A 15,374-nucleotide genomic window follows, 5' to 3' on the forward strand; every position below is an offset into this window, starting at 1 on the left:
AGGCCTATTCAAAGCAGTTCCTTTTCACTCAGTACATCATGTCTGGCTATCAAGAAAAAATTACAAAGCATGCTAAAAGGCAAAAATCACAATTTGAAGACAGAAAGCATCAGAACCAGACATGGCAGAGATGTGGGAATGATCAGACCAGGAATTTTAAACAACTATGATTAAATACGCTAAGGGCTGTATTTAAGTCAAACAGACAATATGCAAGAGCAGATGAACAGTGGAAGCAGACAGAAGGAAACCCTAAGAAAGAACCAAAACAAAATGCTAGAGATTAAAAAAAAAACAACAACCCTGTAACAGAAATTTAAAATGTCTTTGATGGACTTATTAGTAGACTAGACATGGCTGAGGAAAGAAGCTCTGAGCTTGAGGCTATCTCAATACAAATCTCCCAAACTGAAAAGCAAAGGGAACAAAGACTGAAAAAGAAAAGAACAGAATATCCAAGGACTGAGGGACAACTACAAAAGGTGTAATATACACATAATGGGAATAACAGAAAGAGAAGAGAGAGAGAAAGGGATAGAAGAAATATTTGAGATACTAATGGCTGAGAATTTCCCCCCAATTAAGGTCAGACACCAAAACCACAGATTCAGGAAGCTCAGAGAACAACAACAGGATGAATGCCAAAAAAACTACACCTAGGCATATCATTTTCAAACTAGAGATAATCAAAGATAAAGAAAAATCCTGACAGAAGCCCTAGGGGAAAAACATTGTACAGAGGAACAAAGATAAGGATTCCATGTGACTTCTCTTCAGAAACCATGCAAGCAAAAAGAGAGTGGGGTGAAACAGTTAACGTGTTGAGAGAAAAAACACAGCCTAAAAGTTGTACAATATATGTTTGCTAAAATAATTTAACTGAACAGGTCTATAAACAATAGGATTTATTTAAAACTAACGCTTCCCCAAAAACAGTGAAATTCTATATATCTCAGGGGACTACTGAATTATTGTTCATTCCCCAGGCCCCAGTCCCACCCCACCTTCCACCCACCCCCAACATCCACCAATGATAGTAAAAATTCAAAGAAAACATGTTCAGAGTCAAATCACCCATTTGGGACAGGACTTTGTGTAGTCTGTAGAAAAATTATTGACTCAGTAATCCTTGCTTCCTAAATGCTAAAAACATGTTAGGAAAACATATGTAAAGAGAATACAGGGGCTACGGGAAGTAACAATGTCTTCAGCTTTCATTAGATTCACAAATGAGGTCTCTGACCTCAAAAAATGCTTGAGTGTCTTCTCTGTTCATAAATAGAGCAACTATGGAAGGAGCTTCAAGACGGCAGAAGAATAAGATGTGGAGATCACCTTCCTCCCCACAAATACATCAGAAATACGTCTACATGTGGAACAACTCCTACAGAACACCTACTGAACACTGGCAGAAGAACTCAGACCTCCCAAAGGGCAAGAAACTCCCCACGTACCTGAGTAGGGCAAAAGAAAAAAGAAAATACAGAGACAAAAGAATAGGGACAGGATCTGCACCAGTGGGAGGGAGCTGTGAAGAAGGAAAGGTTTCCACACACTAGGAAGCCCCTTCGCGGGCGGAGACTGCGGGTGGCGGAGGGGGGAGCTTTGCAGCCACGGAGGAGAGCGCAGCCACAGGGGTGCGGAGGGCAAAGTGGAGAGATTCCCGCACAGAGGAGCGGTGCCGACCAGCACTCACCAGCCCGAGAGGCTTGTCTGCTCACCCGCCGGGGCGGGCGGGGGCTGGGAGCTGAGGCTCGGTCTTCGGTCGGATAGCAGGGAGAGGACTGGGGTTGGCGGCATGAACACAGTCTGAAGGGGTTAGCGCACCACAGCTAGCCGGGAGGGAGTCCGGGAAAAAGTTTGAAGCTGCCAAAGAGACAAGAGACTTTTTCTTGCCTCTTTGTTTCCTGCTGCGAGAGGAGAGGGGATTCAGAGCACCGCTTAAAGGAACTCCAGAGACGGGCACGAAGCGTGGACCCCAGAGACGGGCATGAGACGCTAAGGCTGCTGCTGCAGCCACCAAGAAGCCTGTGTGCAAGCACAGGTCACTCACCACAGCGCCCCTCCCGGGAGCCTGTGCAGCCCGCCACGGCCAGGGTCCCGTGATCCAGGGACAACTTCCCCGGGAGAACGCACGGCGCGCCTCAGGCTGCTGCAACGTCACACCGGCCTCTGCCGCCGCAGGCGCGCCCCGCATCCGTACCCCTCCCTCCCCCCGGCCTGAGTGAGCCAGAGGCCCCGAATCAGCTGCTCCTTTAACCCTGTCCTGTCTGAGCGGGAACAGACGCCCTCAGGTGACCTACACGCAGAGGCGGAGCCAAATCCAAAGCTGAACCCCGGGAGCTGTGCGAACAGAAGAGAAAGGGAAATCTCTCCCAGCAGCCTCAGGAGCAGCGGATTAAATCTCCACAATCAACTTGATGTACCTGCATCTGGGGAATACCTGAATAGACAATGAATCATCCCAAATTGAGGAGGTGGACTTTAGGAGCAATGATATATATATATTTTTCCCTTTTTCTCTTTTTGTGAGTGTGCATGTGTATGCTTCTGTGTGTGATTCTGTCTGTATAGCTTTGCTTTTACCATTTGTCCTAGGGTTCTGTCTGTCCGTTTTTTGTTTTTTTTAAGTATAGTTTTAGCATGTGTTATCATTGGTGGATTTGTTTTTTGGTTTGGTTGCTCTCTTCTTTCTTTTTTCCTTTTATATTTTTATTTTTTAATTCTTTGTTAATAATTATTTTTTATTTTAATAACTTAATTTATTTTATTTTACTTTATTTTAAATTAATTTATTTTATCTTCTTCTTTCTTTCTTCCTTTCTTTCCTACCTTTTATTCTGAGCCGTGTGGATGACAGGCTCTTGGTGCTCCAGCCAGACGTCAGGGGTGTGCCTCTGAGGTGGGAGAGCCAAGTTCAGGACACTGGTCCACAAGAGACCTCCCAGCTCCATGTAATATCAAATGGCGAAAATCTCCCAGAGATCGCCATCTCCATGCCAAGACCCAGCTCCACTCAATGACCAGCAAGCTACAGTGCTGGACACCCTATACCAAACAATTAGCAAGACAGGAACACAACCCCATTCATTAGCAGAGAGATTACCTAAAATCATAATAAGGCCACAGACATCCAAAACACACCACCAGACGTGGACCTGCCCACCAGAAAGACAAGATCCAGCCTCATCCACCAGAACACAGGCACTAGTCCCCTCCACCAGGAAGCCTACACAACCCACTGAACGAACCTTAGCCACTGGGGACAGACAGCAAAAACAATGAGAACTACGAACCTGCAGCCTGTGAAAAGGAGACCCCAAACACAGTAAGTTAAGCAAAATGAGAAGACAGAGAAACACACAGCAGTTGAAGGAGCAAGGCAAAAACCGACCAGACCTAACAAATGAAGAGAAAATAGGCAGTCTACCCAAAAAAGAATTCAGAATAATGATAGTAAAGATGATCCAAAATCTTGGAAATAGAATGGAGAAAATACAAGAAACGTTTAACAAGGACCTAGAAGAACTAAAGAGCAAACAAACAGTGATGAACAACACAATAAATGAAATTAAAAATTCTCTAGAAGGGATCAATAGCAAAATAACGGAGGCAGAAGAACGGATAAGTGACCTGGAAGATAAAATAGTGGAAATAACTACTGCAGAGCAGAATAAAGAAAAAAGAATGAAAAGAATTGAGGACAGTCTCAGAGACCTCTGGGACAGCATTAAACGCACCAACATTCGAATTATAGGGGTCCCAGAAGAAGAGAAAAAGGGACTGAGAAAATATTTGAAGATTATAGTTGAAAACTTCTCTAATATGGGAAAGGAAATACTTAAGTCCAGGAAGCACAGAGAGTCCCATATAGGATAAATCCAAGGCGAAACATGCCAAGACACATATTAATCAAACTATCAAAAATTAAATACAAAGAAAATATATCAAAAGCAGCAAGGGAAGAACAAGAAATAACACACGAAGGAATCCCCATAAGGTTAACCAGCTGATCTTTCAGCAGAAACTCTGCAAGCCAGAAGGGAGTGGCAGGACATATTTAAAGTGATGAAGGAGAAAAACCTACAACCAAGATTACTCTACCCAGCAAGGATCTCATTTAGATTTGACAGAGAAATTAAAACCTTTACAGACAAACAAAAGTTAAGAGAATTCAGCACCACCAAACCAGCTTTACAACAAATGCTAAAGGAACTTCTCTAGGCAGGAAACACAAGAGAAGGAAAAGACCTACAATAACAAACCGAAAACAATTAAGAAAATGGTAATAGGAACATACATATTGATAATTATCTTAAATGTAAATGGATTAAATGCTCCAACCAAAAGACATAGACTGGCTGAATGGATAAAAAAACAAGACCCGTATATATGCTGTTTACAAGAGACCCACTTCAGACCTAGGGACACATACAGACTGAAAGTGAGGGGATGGAAAAAGATATACCATGCAAATGGAAATCAAAAGAAAGCTGGAGTAGCAATTCTCATAGCAGACAAAAGAGAGTTGAAAACGAAGAGTACTACAAGAGACAAAGAAGGACACTACATAATGATCAAGGGATCAATCCAAGAAGAAGATATAACAATTGTAAATATTTATGCACACAACATAGGAGAACCTCAATACATAAGGCAAATGCAAACAGCCATAAAAGGGGAAGTCGACAGTAACACAATCATAGTAGGGGACTTTAACACCCCACTTTCACCAATGGACAGATCATCCAAAATGAAAATAAATTAGGAAACACAAGCTTTACATGATACATTAAACGAGATGGACTTAACTGATATTTATTGGACATTCCATCCAGAAACCACAGAATACACTTTCTTCTCAAATGCTCATGGAACATTCTCCAGGATAGATCATACCTTGGGTCACAAATCAAGCCTTGATAAATTCAAGAAAATTGAAATCGTATCAAGTATCTTTTCTGACCACAACACTATGAGACTAGATATCAATTACAGGAAAAAATCTGTAAAAAATACAAACACATACAGGGTAAACAATACATTACTTAATAACCAAGCGATCCCTGAAGAAATCAAAGAGGGAATCAAAAAATACCTAGAAACAAATGACAATGAAAACACGAAGAACCAAAACCTATGGGATGCAGCAAAGCAGTTCTAAGAGGGAGGTTTATAGCAATACAATCCTACCTTAAGAAACAAGAAACATCTCAAATAAACACCCTAACCTTACACCTAAAGCAATTAGAGAAAGAAGAACAAAAAAACCCCAAAGTTAGTAGAAGGAAAGAAATCATAAAGATCAGATCAGAAATAAATGTAAAAGAAATGAAGGAAACAATAGCAAAGATCAATAAAACTAAAAGCTGGTTCTTTCAGAAGATAAACAAAATTGATAAACCATTAGCCAGACTCATCAAGAAGAAAAGGGAAAAGACTCAAAACAACAGAACTAGAAATGAAAAAGGAGAAGAAACAACTGACACTGCAGAGATACAAAGGATCATGAGAGACTACTACAAGCAACTATATGCCAATAAAATGGACAACCTGGAAGAAATGGACAAATTCTTAGAAATGTACAATCTTCTGAGATTGAACCAGGAAGAAATACAAAACATGAACACACCAATCACAAGCACTGAAATTGAAACTGTGAATAAAAATCTTCCAACAAACAAAAGCCCAGGACCAGATGGCTTCACAGGCGAAATCTATCAAACATTTAGAGAAGAGCTAACACCTATCCTTCTCAAACTCTTCCAAAATGTAGCAGAGGGAGGAGCAGTCCCAAACTCATTCTACGAGGCCACCATCACCCTGATACCAAAACCAGACAAAGATGTCACAAAGAAAGAAAACTACAGGCCAATATCACTCATGAACACAGATGCAAAAATCCTCAACAAAATACTAGCAAACAGAGTCCAACAGCACATTAAAAGGATCATACACCATGAGCAAGTGGGGTTTACCCCAGGAATGCAAGGATTCTTCAATATATGCAAATCAATCAATGTGATACACCATATTAACAAATTGAAGGATAAAAACCGTATGATCATCTCAATAGATGCAGAGAAAGCTTTCAACAAAATTCAACACCCATTTATGATAAAAATCCTCCAGAAAGGAGGTATAGAGGGAACTTTCTTCAACATAATAAACGCCACGTATGACAAATCCACAGTCAACATCATCCTCAATGGTGAAAAACTGAAACCATTTCCACTAAGATCAGGATCAAGACAAGGTTGCCCACTCCCACCACTATTATTCAACATAGTTTTGGAAGTTTTAGCCACAGCAATCAGAGAAGAAAAAGAAATAAAAGGAATACAAATTGGAAAAGAAGAAGTAAAGCTGTCACTGTTTGCAGATGACATGACACTATACATAGAGAATCCTAAAGATGCTACCAGAAAACTACTAGAGCTAATCAATGAATTTGGTAAAGTAGCAGGATACAAAATTAATGCACAGAAATCTCTTGCATTCCTATACACTAATGATGAAAAATCTGAAAGTGAAATTAAGAAAACATTCCCATTTACCATTGCAACAAAAAGAATAAAATATCTAGGAATAAACCTACCTATGGAGACAAAAGACCTGTATGCAGAAAATTATAAGACACTGATGAAAGAAATTAAAGATGATACAAATAGATGGAGAGATACACCATGTTGTTGGATTGGAAGAATCAACATTGTGAAAATGACTATACTACCCAAAGCAATCTACAGATTCTATGCAATCCCTATCAAACTACCACTGGCATTTTTCACAGAACTAGAACAAAAAATTTCACAATTTGTATGGAAACACAAAAGACCCCGAATAGCCAAAGCAATCTTGAGAAAGAAAAACAGAGTCGGAGGAATCAGGCTCCCTGACTTTAGACTATACTACAAAGCTACAGTAATCAAGACAGTTTGGTACTGGCACAAAAACAGAAATATAGATCAATGGAAGAGGATAGAAATCCCAGAGATAAACCCATGCACATATGGTCACCTTATCTTTGATAAATGAGGCAAGAATATACAGTGGAGAAAAGACAGCCTCTTCAATAAGTGATGCTGGGAAAACTGGACAGCTACATGTAGAAGAATGAAATTAGAATACTCCCTAACACCATACACAAAAATAAACTCAAAATGGATTAAAGACCTAAATGCAAGGCCAGACACTATTAAACTCTTAGAGGAAAACATAGGCAGGACACTCTATGACATAAATCACAGCAAGATCCTTTTTGACCCACCTCCTAGATAAATGGAAATAAAAACACAAATAAACAAATGGGACCTAATGAAACTTAAAAGCTTTTGCACAGCAAAGGAAACCATAAACAAGACCAAAAGACAACCCTCAGAATGGGAGAAAACATTTGCAAATGAAGCAACTGACAAAGGATTAATCTCCAAAATTTACAAGCAGCTCATGCAGCTCAATACCAAAAAAACAAACAACCCAGTCCAAAAATGGGCAGAAGACGTAAAGAGACATTTCTCCAAAGAAGATATACAGATTGCCAACAAACACATGAAAGAATGTTCAACATCATTAATCATTAGAGAAATGAAAATCAAAACTACAATGAGATATCATCTCACACCGGTCAGAATGGCCATCATCAAAGAATCTACAAACAATAAATGCTGGAGAGGGTGTGGAGAAAAGGGAACCCTCTTGCACTGTTGGTGGGAATGTAAATTGATACAGCCACTATGGAGAACAGTATGGAGGGTCCTTAAAAAACTAAAACTAGAACTACCATACAACCCAGCAATCCCACTACTGGGCATATACCCTGAGAAAACCATAATTCAAAAAGAGTCATGTACCAAAATGTTCATTGCAGCTATATATACAATAGCCAGGACATGTAAGCAACCTAAGTGTCCATCAACAGATGAATGGATAAAGAAGATGTGGCACATATATACAATGGAATATTGCTCAGCTATAAAAAGAAACAAAATTGAGTTATTTGTAGTGAGGTGGATGGACCTAGAATCTGTCATACAAAGTGAAGTCAGAAAGAGAAAAACAAATATCGTTATGCTAACACATATATATGGAAACTAAAAAAAAAAAAAAAAGGTCATGAAGAACCTAGGGGCAAGATGGGAATAAAGACACAGACCTACTAGAGAATGGACTTGAGGATCTGGGGAGGGGGAAGGGTAAGCTGGGATAAAGTGAGAGAGTGGCATGGACATATATACACTACCAAACGTAAAATAGCTAGCTAGTGGGAAGCAGCCGCATAGCACAGGGAGATCAGCTCGGTGCTTTGTGACCACCTAGAGGGGTGGGATAGGGAGGGTGGGAGAGACGGAGGGAGACGCAAGAGGGAAGAGATATGGGAACATATGTATATGTATAACTGATTCACTTTGTTATAAAGCAGAAACTAACACACCATTGTAAAACAATTATACTCCAATAAAGATGTTAAAAATAAATAAATAAATAAAGCAGCTATGGTTTCTAATACCATGTGGAAATAAAGTTTCAAATCTGGGTGAAACCTGTGTGTCCCCACTTATATTCCAATTTTGTTTTTGTTACGCAAGTTGGGTAGTGATAAATAACTTTAGTGTTAAGTAACTTTAATAACTTTTTTCCCCTTAAAAAATCACAAACAAGTGACAATTTCCATGTCATTATTAGGGCTAGGCACCTAATAATATAGGAATCCTCATAACATCAGGCAAGAATGGAGTTTTAAAAAAAATATTTATTTATTTATTTGGCTGTGTCGGGTCTTAGTTGTGGCACGTGGGATCTTCCTTTTGGCATGTGGGACCTTTTTTTTGTAGCGTGCAGGCTCTTTGTTGCGGCATGTAGGCTTCTCTCTAGTTGTGGCCCACGTGCTCTAGAGTGTGAGGGCTCAGTAGTTGTGGCAGAACTACTTAGTTGCCCCGAAGCATGTGGGATCTTAGTTCCCCGACCAGGGATCGAACCCGCATCCCCTGCACTGGAAGGCAGATTCTTGACCACTGGACCACCAGGGAAGTCCCAAGAATGGATTATTTAAAATGTTTATATTTATGGTCTCAAACCCCCAAATCCTCTGTTTCACACTTTAACCTAGATTATGTCCCTCTATAGTCCCTTGGTGTTTATGAAGTGTGTGCATGTGAGCATGTGCATACGTGTGTGTGTGTGTGTGTAGGGATAAAGGACCATGCATAATGAATTTGTTAAAATTAGTATTCTCTTAATTATCATTAATGATTTGTCTTAAAATTTCTATTTCACATTACAAAAGATGAGTAGTTTAATACAGTGTGTTAAGCCATCAAATATATCTTATGCAGTCCATGGTAATTATTTTTCCTGAAAGCCTAAGTTTTCATTAAATCTTATAACCACATAGGGAGTGCAGTTAAATAGAATATTTGTAAGTTTATAGCACATTGATTCAACATTCCATCACTGCGGGAAATATATAAATGTGAAAATGTGACCAAAATGTCAATACATTCCCAATATAACAAATAAATCTGAAAATATCTTATGATTTATAAACAATCACATGGGAGCATAAATGAAATGAATAAACTTCTTTTTTCATCTTTGAACTTGTTTTTGTAGTTCCCTCTTACTGAAATAATCTTTGGCATTCTCTTTCAAAAATTTCCAATCAAATTCTAAGACCCATTTTAAATGTCATTTCCCCCAGAAAGCATTTTTCAATTGTGTTACACAAAATTAATCCTCCCCTTAGTTCTTGTGAACACCAGCTAATAGTATGTCAAAACACACAGCAGCCACTAGAGTGATGTGTGTAAGAGGAAAATCTGCATCCTACTTATCTTTCCATATCTTTCACCTAACATATCTCCAGATAGTCAATGCTAAATGAACATTTGTTGAATAAATATAAGGAAGAAAGTGAAAGAATTCTCCCTTTTTTAAGCATGAATTATGTATCATACACCATGCTAGGCATCAAGGATATACAGATGTTGCCCTCATAGCTGGCAGGCTGTTGGCAGGATTCTTATTATGCAGGAGCCCCTGGTTATAACTTTCTATGCCTTAAAAATCTCTGTCTTAAAAGTTTGGAGAAGAGTTGAAAAATATTGTTTATTGAGTTTCTTTTTTTAGGCCAAACACCATGTATGTTACTTCCTTAATCCTGTAAGTAACTGTGATTACTACATATGCTGCCTTCTCTTTTTTGTACTCTACTCTCTCCCTAATCATAAGCAATATGGCCCAATTGCACTATAATATTCTCCATCTTCATCTTCCCTTCCTACTCTTTCATTCAACAGCTACCATCATCAATAAACTTTCTGATCATGGGAGCTCTAATTGCCAAGTATAAACAATATTTTTTCACTCTATCTTCTTCAACATCTCTATTGCTCATCACCCCTGCTTACCTCTACTATGTTCATTTTATAAGTCACAATATAACTATTTTTTGTATTTATTTAGCTGACCTTTTCTGACCACTTCTTACAACCTGGACACCTTGCTACAGGTTACATACATTGCACTAATTTAATCTAACAAAATTTTATTAAGGACATTTGCTTTTATTCTAAAAATTGTCTCTATATTGTATTAAGAGAGGAAACTGAGGCTCAGAAAAGTTAAGGAAATTTCCCAAACTCAAACAGCTGGTGACCAGAGTAATTGAGATTCCAACTTAAATCTGCTATCTGATCCCAACCCCTCTATGTATATCCTTAACGACTGGATTATATACCCACAGACCACTCCTTCTCTTGTCTCTGATTAGAGTCATCCTCTTTTGTGAATTTGTTTGGTGTATCCTCGAGTTTGCTATAATAATAATGCTTTATATACTTTCCCCACATTCTTGTCACACTGCCTCTCACATTTACGCTGAATGACTGCTAAAATTTGGGGACACCTCTCCAGCTCAGCCTACTCTCCCTGGTAACTCTCCATCACCTGAGGTTTCAGCTGAAAGGATGGACATGGCCTCCATCTAAATACAAATGGCTCTGCCTTTTTACCAACAGATGGTTTGATAAAGGATGAACAGCTGACCTAGTCCTTGTAAATGAGTTATCGTCCAAGAATTTGTTTCTATAACATAGGTGACTAGGGATACAGCCGAGAGCCATGCTGTGTCAAACAGACAGAGAGTAACCTCAATTCCTGAATTACCAGATCGTAAATCAGGTCATTTAATAGGGTTGGGTGATACATATTCCTTGGCTGCTAAGAGGTAAACCTATGAATTTCTTTTTAGGTTTCATCTGTTTTTTGTCCTCTGCAGGTAGCAATCACTATGAGAGAAAGAATTTAGTTGTAAGCATTAAACACTTGGAAGTGAGACTACATAGAGCAGAGTGAGGTTTTCCCAGTTCTGGGGCATAAATATATCACTTCTAAGTAATAAGCACCAATCAACTAATTAACCTGTCCCCTGAGATTTTTAGGATCACAGAATTTGTGTCACATGAAGTTTATGCTTTAGGGGAATCAAATGCAACTGTAGATTAATTCATAAGAAAAAGAGAAAAAATCTAGTCTAAGATTGGGCAGCTTAAAACAGAAATGAGAATGAGAAATGAATTCATACCCTAATGGAAAAAAAAATATTGTGGGGCTCAAAGTGATGCTTTGCCAGAAAGCAATCATTTCCCATTCTAAACTACTGGGTGTCTTATTGTTTGACCTATATTTATAAGGTCTACTGATTCCCAAGTAGGATCATCCTAGCAAATTAAACATGGACATATGAGAGGACTTTAGGAACTGTAGAAACACATCCACCTGGATTCTTCTAACGTGCATCCTGTGTGAAAGCTTCCTGTAGGTATATCCCTTGGAAAAGCCTAATTAGTGTTGCTATGTGACAGGGGACATGTGGCGATAAGCTAAAGCATATTATGGAAGAAAAGTCCCTGCAGCCCCACTCCCACAGAACACTGTAAGCCACCAGGGCCCTCAGGCTAGAAGAGGCATGGGGAAGGCCACATATTCGCTAAGCAATGAAGCTTTTCATTTTGGTCATTCTAGAACAGTTACTTGCAAGGCAGCCAAGTTGGAGAGTGATTCATGGGCAGATCTGACCAGGAAAACAAAACAAAATAAAACTGGAATTGATACAGAGTTCATGGAATGTTCAAGAGGGAAATTTTAGGTAAAACAAAACAATGTAAACACACACACACACACAGACTTAAGTTTAGCAGACACAAGCATGTGCTTCATGTTATCCAAATGAAGCAAAGTATCTCATCTCTTTAGGTAACAAAAAAGGCTGAAAGCAATGATAATTCAGTGAGACTTCATAATTACACAGCCCCTCTCCAGCACTTCCTTCAGAGGAGTTTGGAAGCGCAGAGACCAGGTCAGCCCTCCTTATAAACAACCCACTAGGCAGTCAGATTTGCTAAACAAGAACATTCTCCCTTGCAGGTTTCACTTCTCTGATCTGATGCTCTGGCAAGTTGCTGCCCCAGAGAGCTCTTCCTGGCCCTACCAAATTTTACTTCTATGACTGAGAAAGTCACCTTGTCTTTCTGTCATTCATATTCCCTAAGGATACAAGCATCATCTTCCACAGAGATATTTGTAAAGATTAAATGAGTTAACAGATATACAGTTTTTTGAAGAGTCCTGGGTACATTATAAGCACATGGAAACAAGTTAACTCCTATGGACTCTGTCTTATAAATGAGGAAACAAAGCAAGGAGTTGTGAAATAACAGACACAGTTATACCACTAGTAAATGCTAAGGTTAGAAATTAAATGCAGGCATATCTGATTCCAAAAATTATCTTCTTATAACTTTTCATAACCATATAATCATATTGTGTTTCTTTGTCCAAAATTGTGTATCTGTAGCTTTGGGGGTGATTATTTTTTTCTCATTTAGCTCAAATTTTGCAGGATAATGAGAAGAAGCACCTGGTCTGTTCTTGAGGGCCAGAGAAGGAATAACAGCTAGAGATAATATCACTTTGCAACTGGGATGCAGTATGTGATGTAGCCGTACATAATCTTCCATTGTGGACAGAATGAGTATAGTTGTAGTTGAAATGGTAATGGCTAGATCATATCAGGTGAAGGCCAATTTAAATTTCAGTCATGGGAAAAATACTTTCTAGACAAATAGTAGAATATAGTAAAAAATTTGGAAGTGTCTTCATCTTTTTCTTCCATTTCATTTCTCTATTTAAAAAAAAGGGAGGACGTATAATCCAGTTATATCCATTTCTCACCATACAAATGAGAGAAACATGGCACACAAAGACATAAAAATAAAAGTATTCAAACAAAGAAATGAAGATAAGGGTCATTGTTTTGTTGTCCCAAAGAGTAAAATGATCATATTCAAAATGTCTGAAGCTAACTCTATTCCTTGTTCTTGGAATCTATTGTATTCACTTTATCTTGTCCAATAAATTCTGTGTTTTATTTAATCTAACTCTTTGTCCACCATCCACTCCCCTAATGACCATCTTACGAAAATCCCAAGCTCACCCTGAAGTATCAAACGTATTAGCCTCCTTCTCACCTCCTCAGTCCACTTCTGTATCACGCAGGCAACTTCAACTCAACATGATCAAAGCTGAATCTGCTGCAGTTTGGGTAACAGTTCAAAGAGTAGGTCCTGCAGTCAGACTGCCTAGGAGGCTACATACTGGCTGTACTATGGTGTGACTTTCAAACTGTGTGACTTCGGTGTTTCTTAGACTCTCTGTGCATCAGTCACATAGCTCTAAAACACACTCCAGCAGTACCTATTTCAGCTCATTTGTGTGGGGTTTAAACGAGATAATACATAGAACAGTGGCTGGTACATGGTAGGAGCAAAATAAATGTCAGCTATTAGTTATTATCTATCTCCCTCCTGCATCCTCTATTTATATTATAGATCTAGTAACTCAAAGTAGAAACCTAAAAATTATCTATTTGTATTTCCTCATTTTGATTCACTAATCTCTTCATGAATATCTGTTTTAATTGTTACAACTTTATGGTACATTTCATGTATGGAAGAATAAGCTCTCTCATCACTCTTCCTTTTCAAAATTTTATTAGCTACCATTAAAGGTTTTCTAAATATCTTATATTAATATTTTCCCTTGGAAATTTTTGTTTAAAGTGCATATAATTTATAGCTCAATTTAGGAAGAAATGACATGTTGAAACTATTAAAGATTCTATCAGGAACATGGCATCTGTCTCTCGTTCTTAGTAACTAGATAATTAGTAATTAGATAATATAAATAAGTAAATAATTAGTCAAATATGTATAGCCTTCATTATATGGGTTTTGTACATTTTACATAAATTTAATTTAAAATAAACTCATTAAAATTGTACATTTCTATGACTGACTTGTGCCCCTCCCCAAATTCATATGTTGAAATTCTATCCCCCCAACGTGACTGCCTTTGGAGATAGAGCCTGTAAGGAGGAAATTAAATTTAAATGAATTAGTAAGGGAGGGGTCCTGATCCAATAGTACCATTGCCCTTGTAAGAAGAGACACCTGAGCACTCAAGCGGTCTCCCCACCTCATTTTCTCTCATTCTCTCACTCCCCACTCGCCCCACACACAAAGAAGAATCATGTGAGCACTGAGTCAGAAGGCAGCTAGCTGCAAGCCAAGAGAAGAGGACTCAGAATGAAACCAACTTTGCCTACCACTGATCTAGGACTTGCTAGCCTCCAGAATTGTGAGAAATAAATTTTTACTGTTTAAGCCGACTAGTCTATGGTATTTTGTATGGCAGCCCTAGCGTCATACATATATTCACTATCCTGCTCGTACATCATTCAGCAGCCCTTCATTTGTTCCCTGCCCCATTCTTTTTACTTCAGCAATCTGAACGTCTCAGTTCTCTGTCCTCACTTCCTTCCAGTGGTGTCTTTTAGGTCTAGAATGCACTTCTCCTTTGTTGGCATTTCATCCCAAAAGTCTCCTAGAGTTTCTTTATTATCTTACAAAATATATTTTATTCTTCCACATTATTTTACCATGGTATACTATAATGATATCTTTGTTTCCCTTTCAAATTGTGTTTCATGAGTTTCTTGAAAGGATGGTCTATGCTTTATTCATCTTCACATTATTTTTGTATAAAACAATTGCTTACATGGAAGTGGCTGCATTAATTAATTAATACATTAAGGAATACATTTCCTCCACCAAAGGTAACATAGCTGATAAGTTTTAGAATATTTAAAGCAATGTCTAAATGATTTTGAAAAACAGTCCTATATATCAGCCTGCTTCTTAATACTTATCTATCTTCTCTTTACTGGAGATTAAGGAAACAACTTGATTTTATTTTTAGTTTCAATAATATTTTGTTTAATGCAACATGTCCAACATATCATTTTGACATTGTAA

The sequence above is a fragment of the Eubalaena glacialis genome, chromosome 4 (genome assembly GCF_028564815.1).
Source record: "Eubalaena glacialis isolate mEubGla1 chromosome 4, mEubGla1.1.hap2.+ XY, whole genome shotgun sequence".
Lineage (NCBI taxonomy): Eukaryota > Metazoa > Chordata > Mammalia > Artiodactyla > Balaenidae > Eubalaena > Eubalaena glacialis.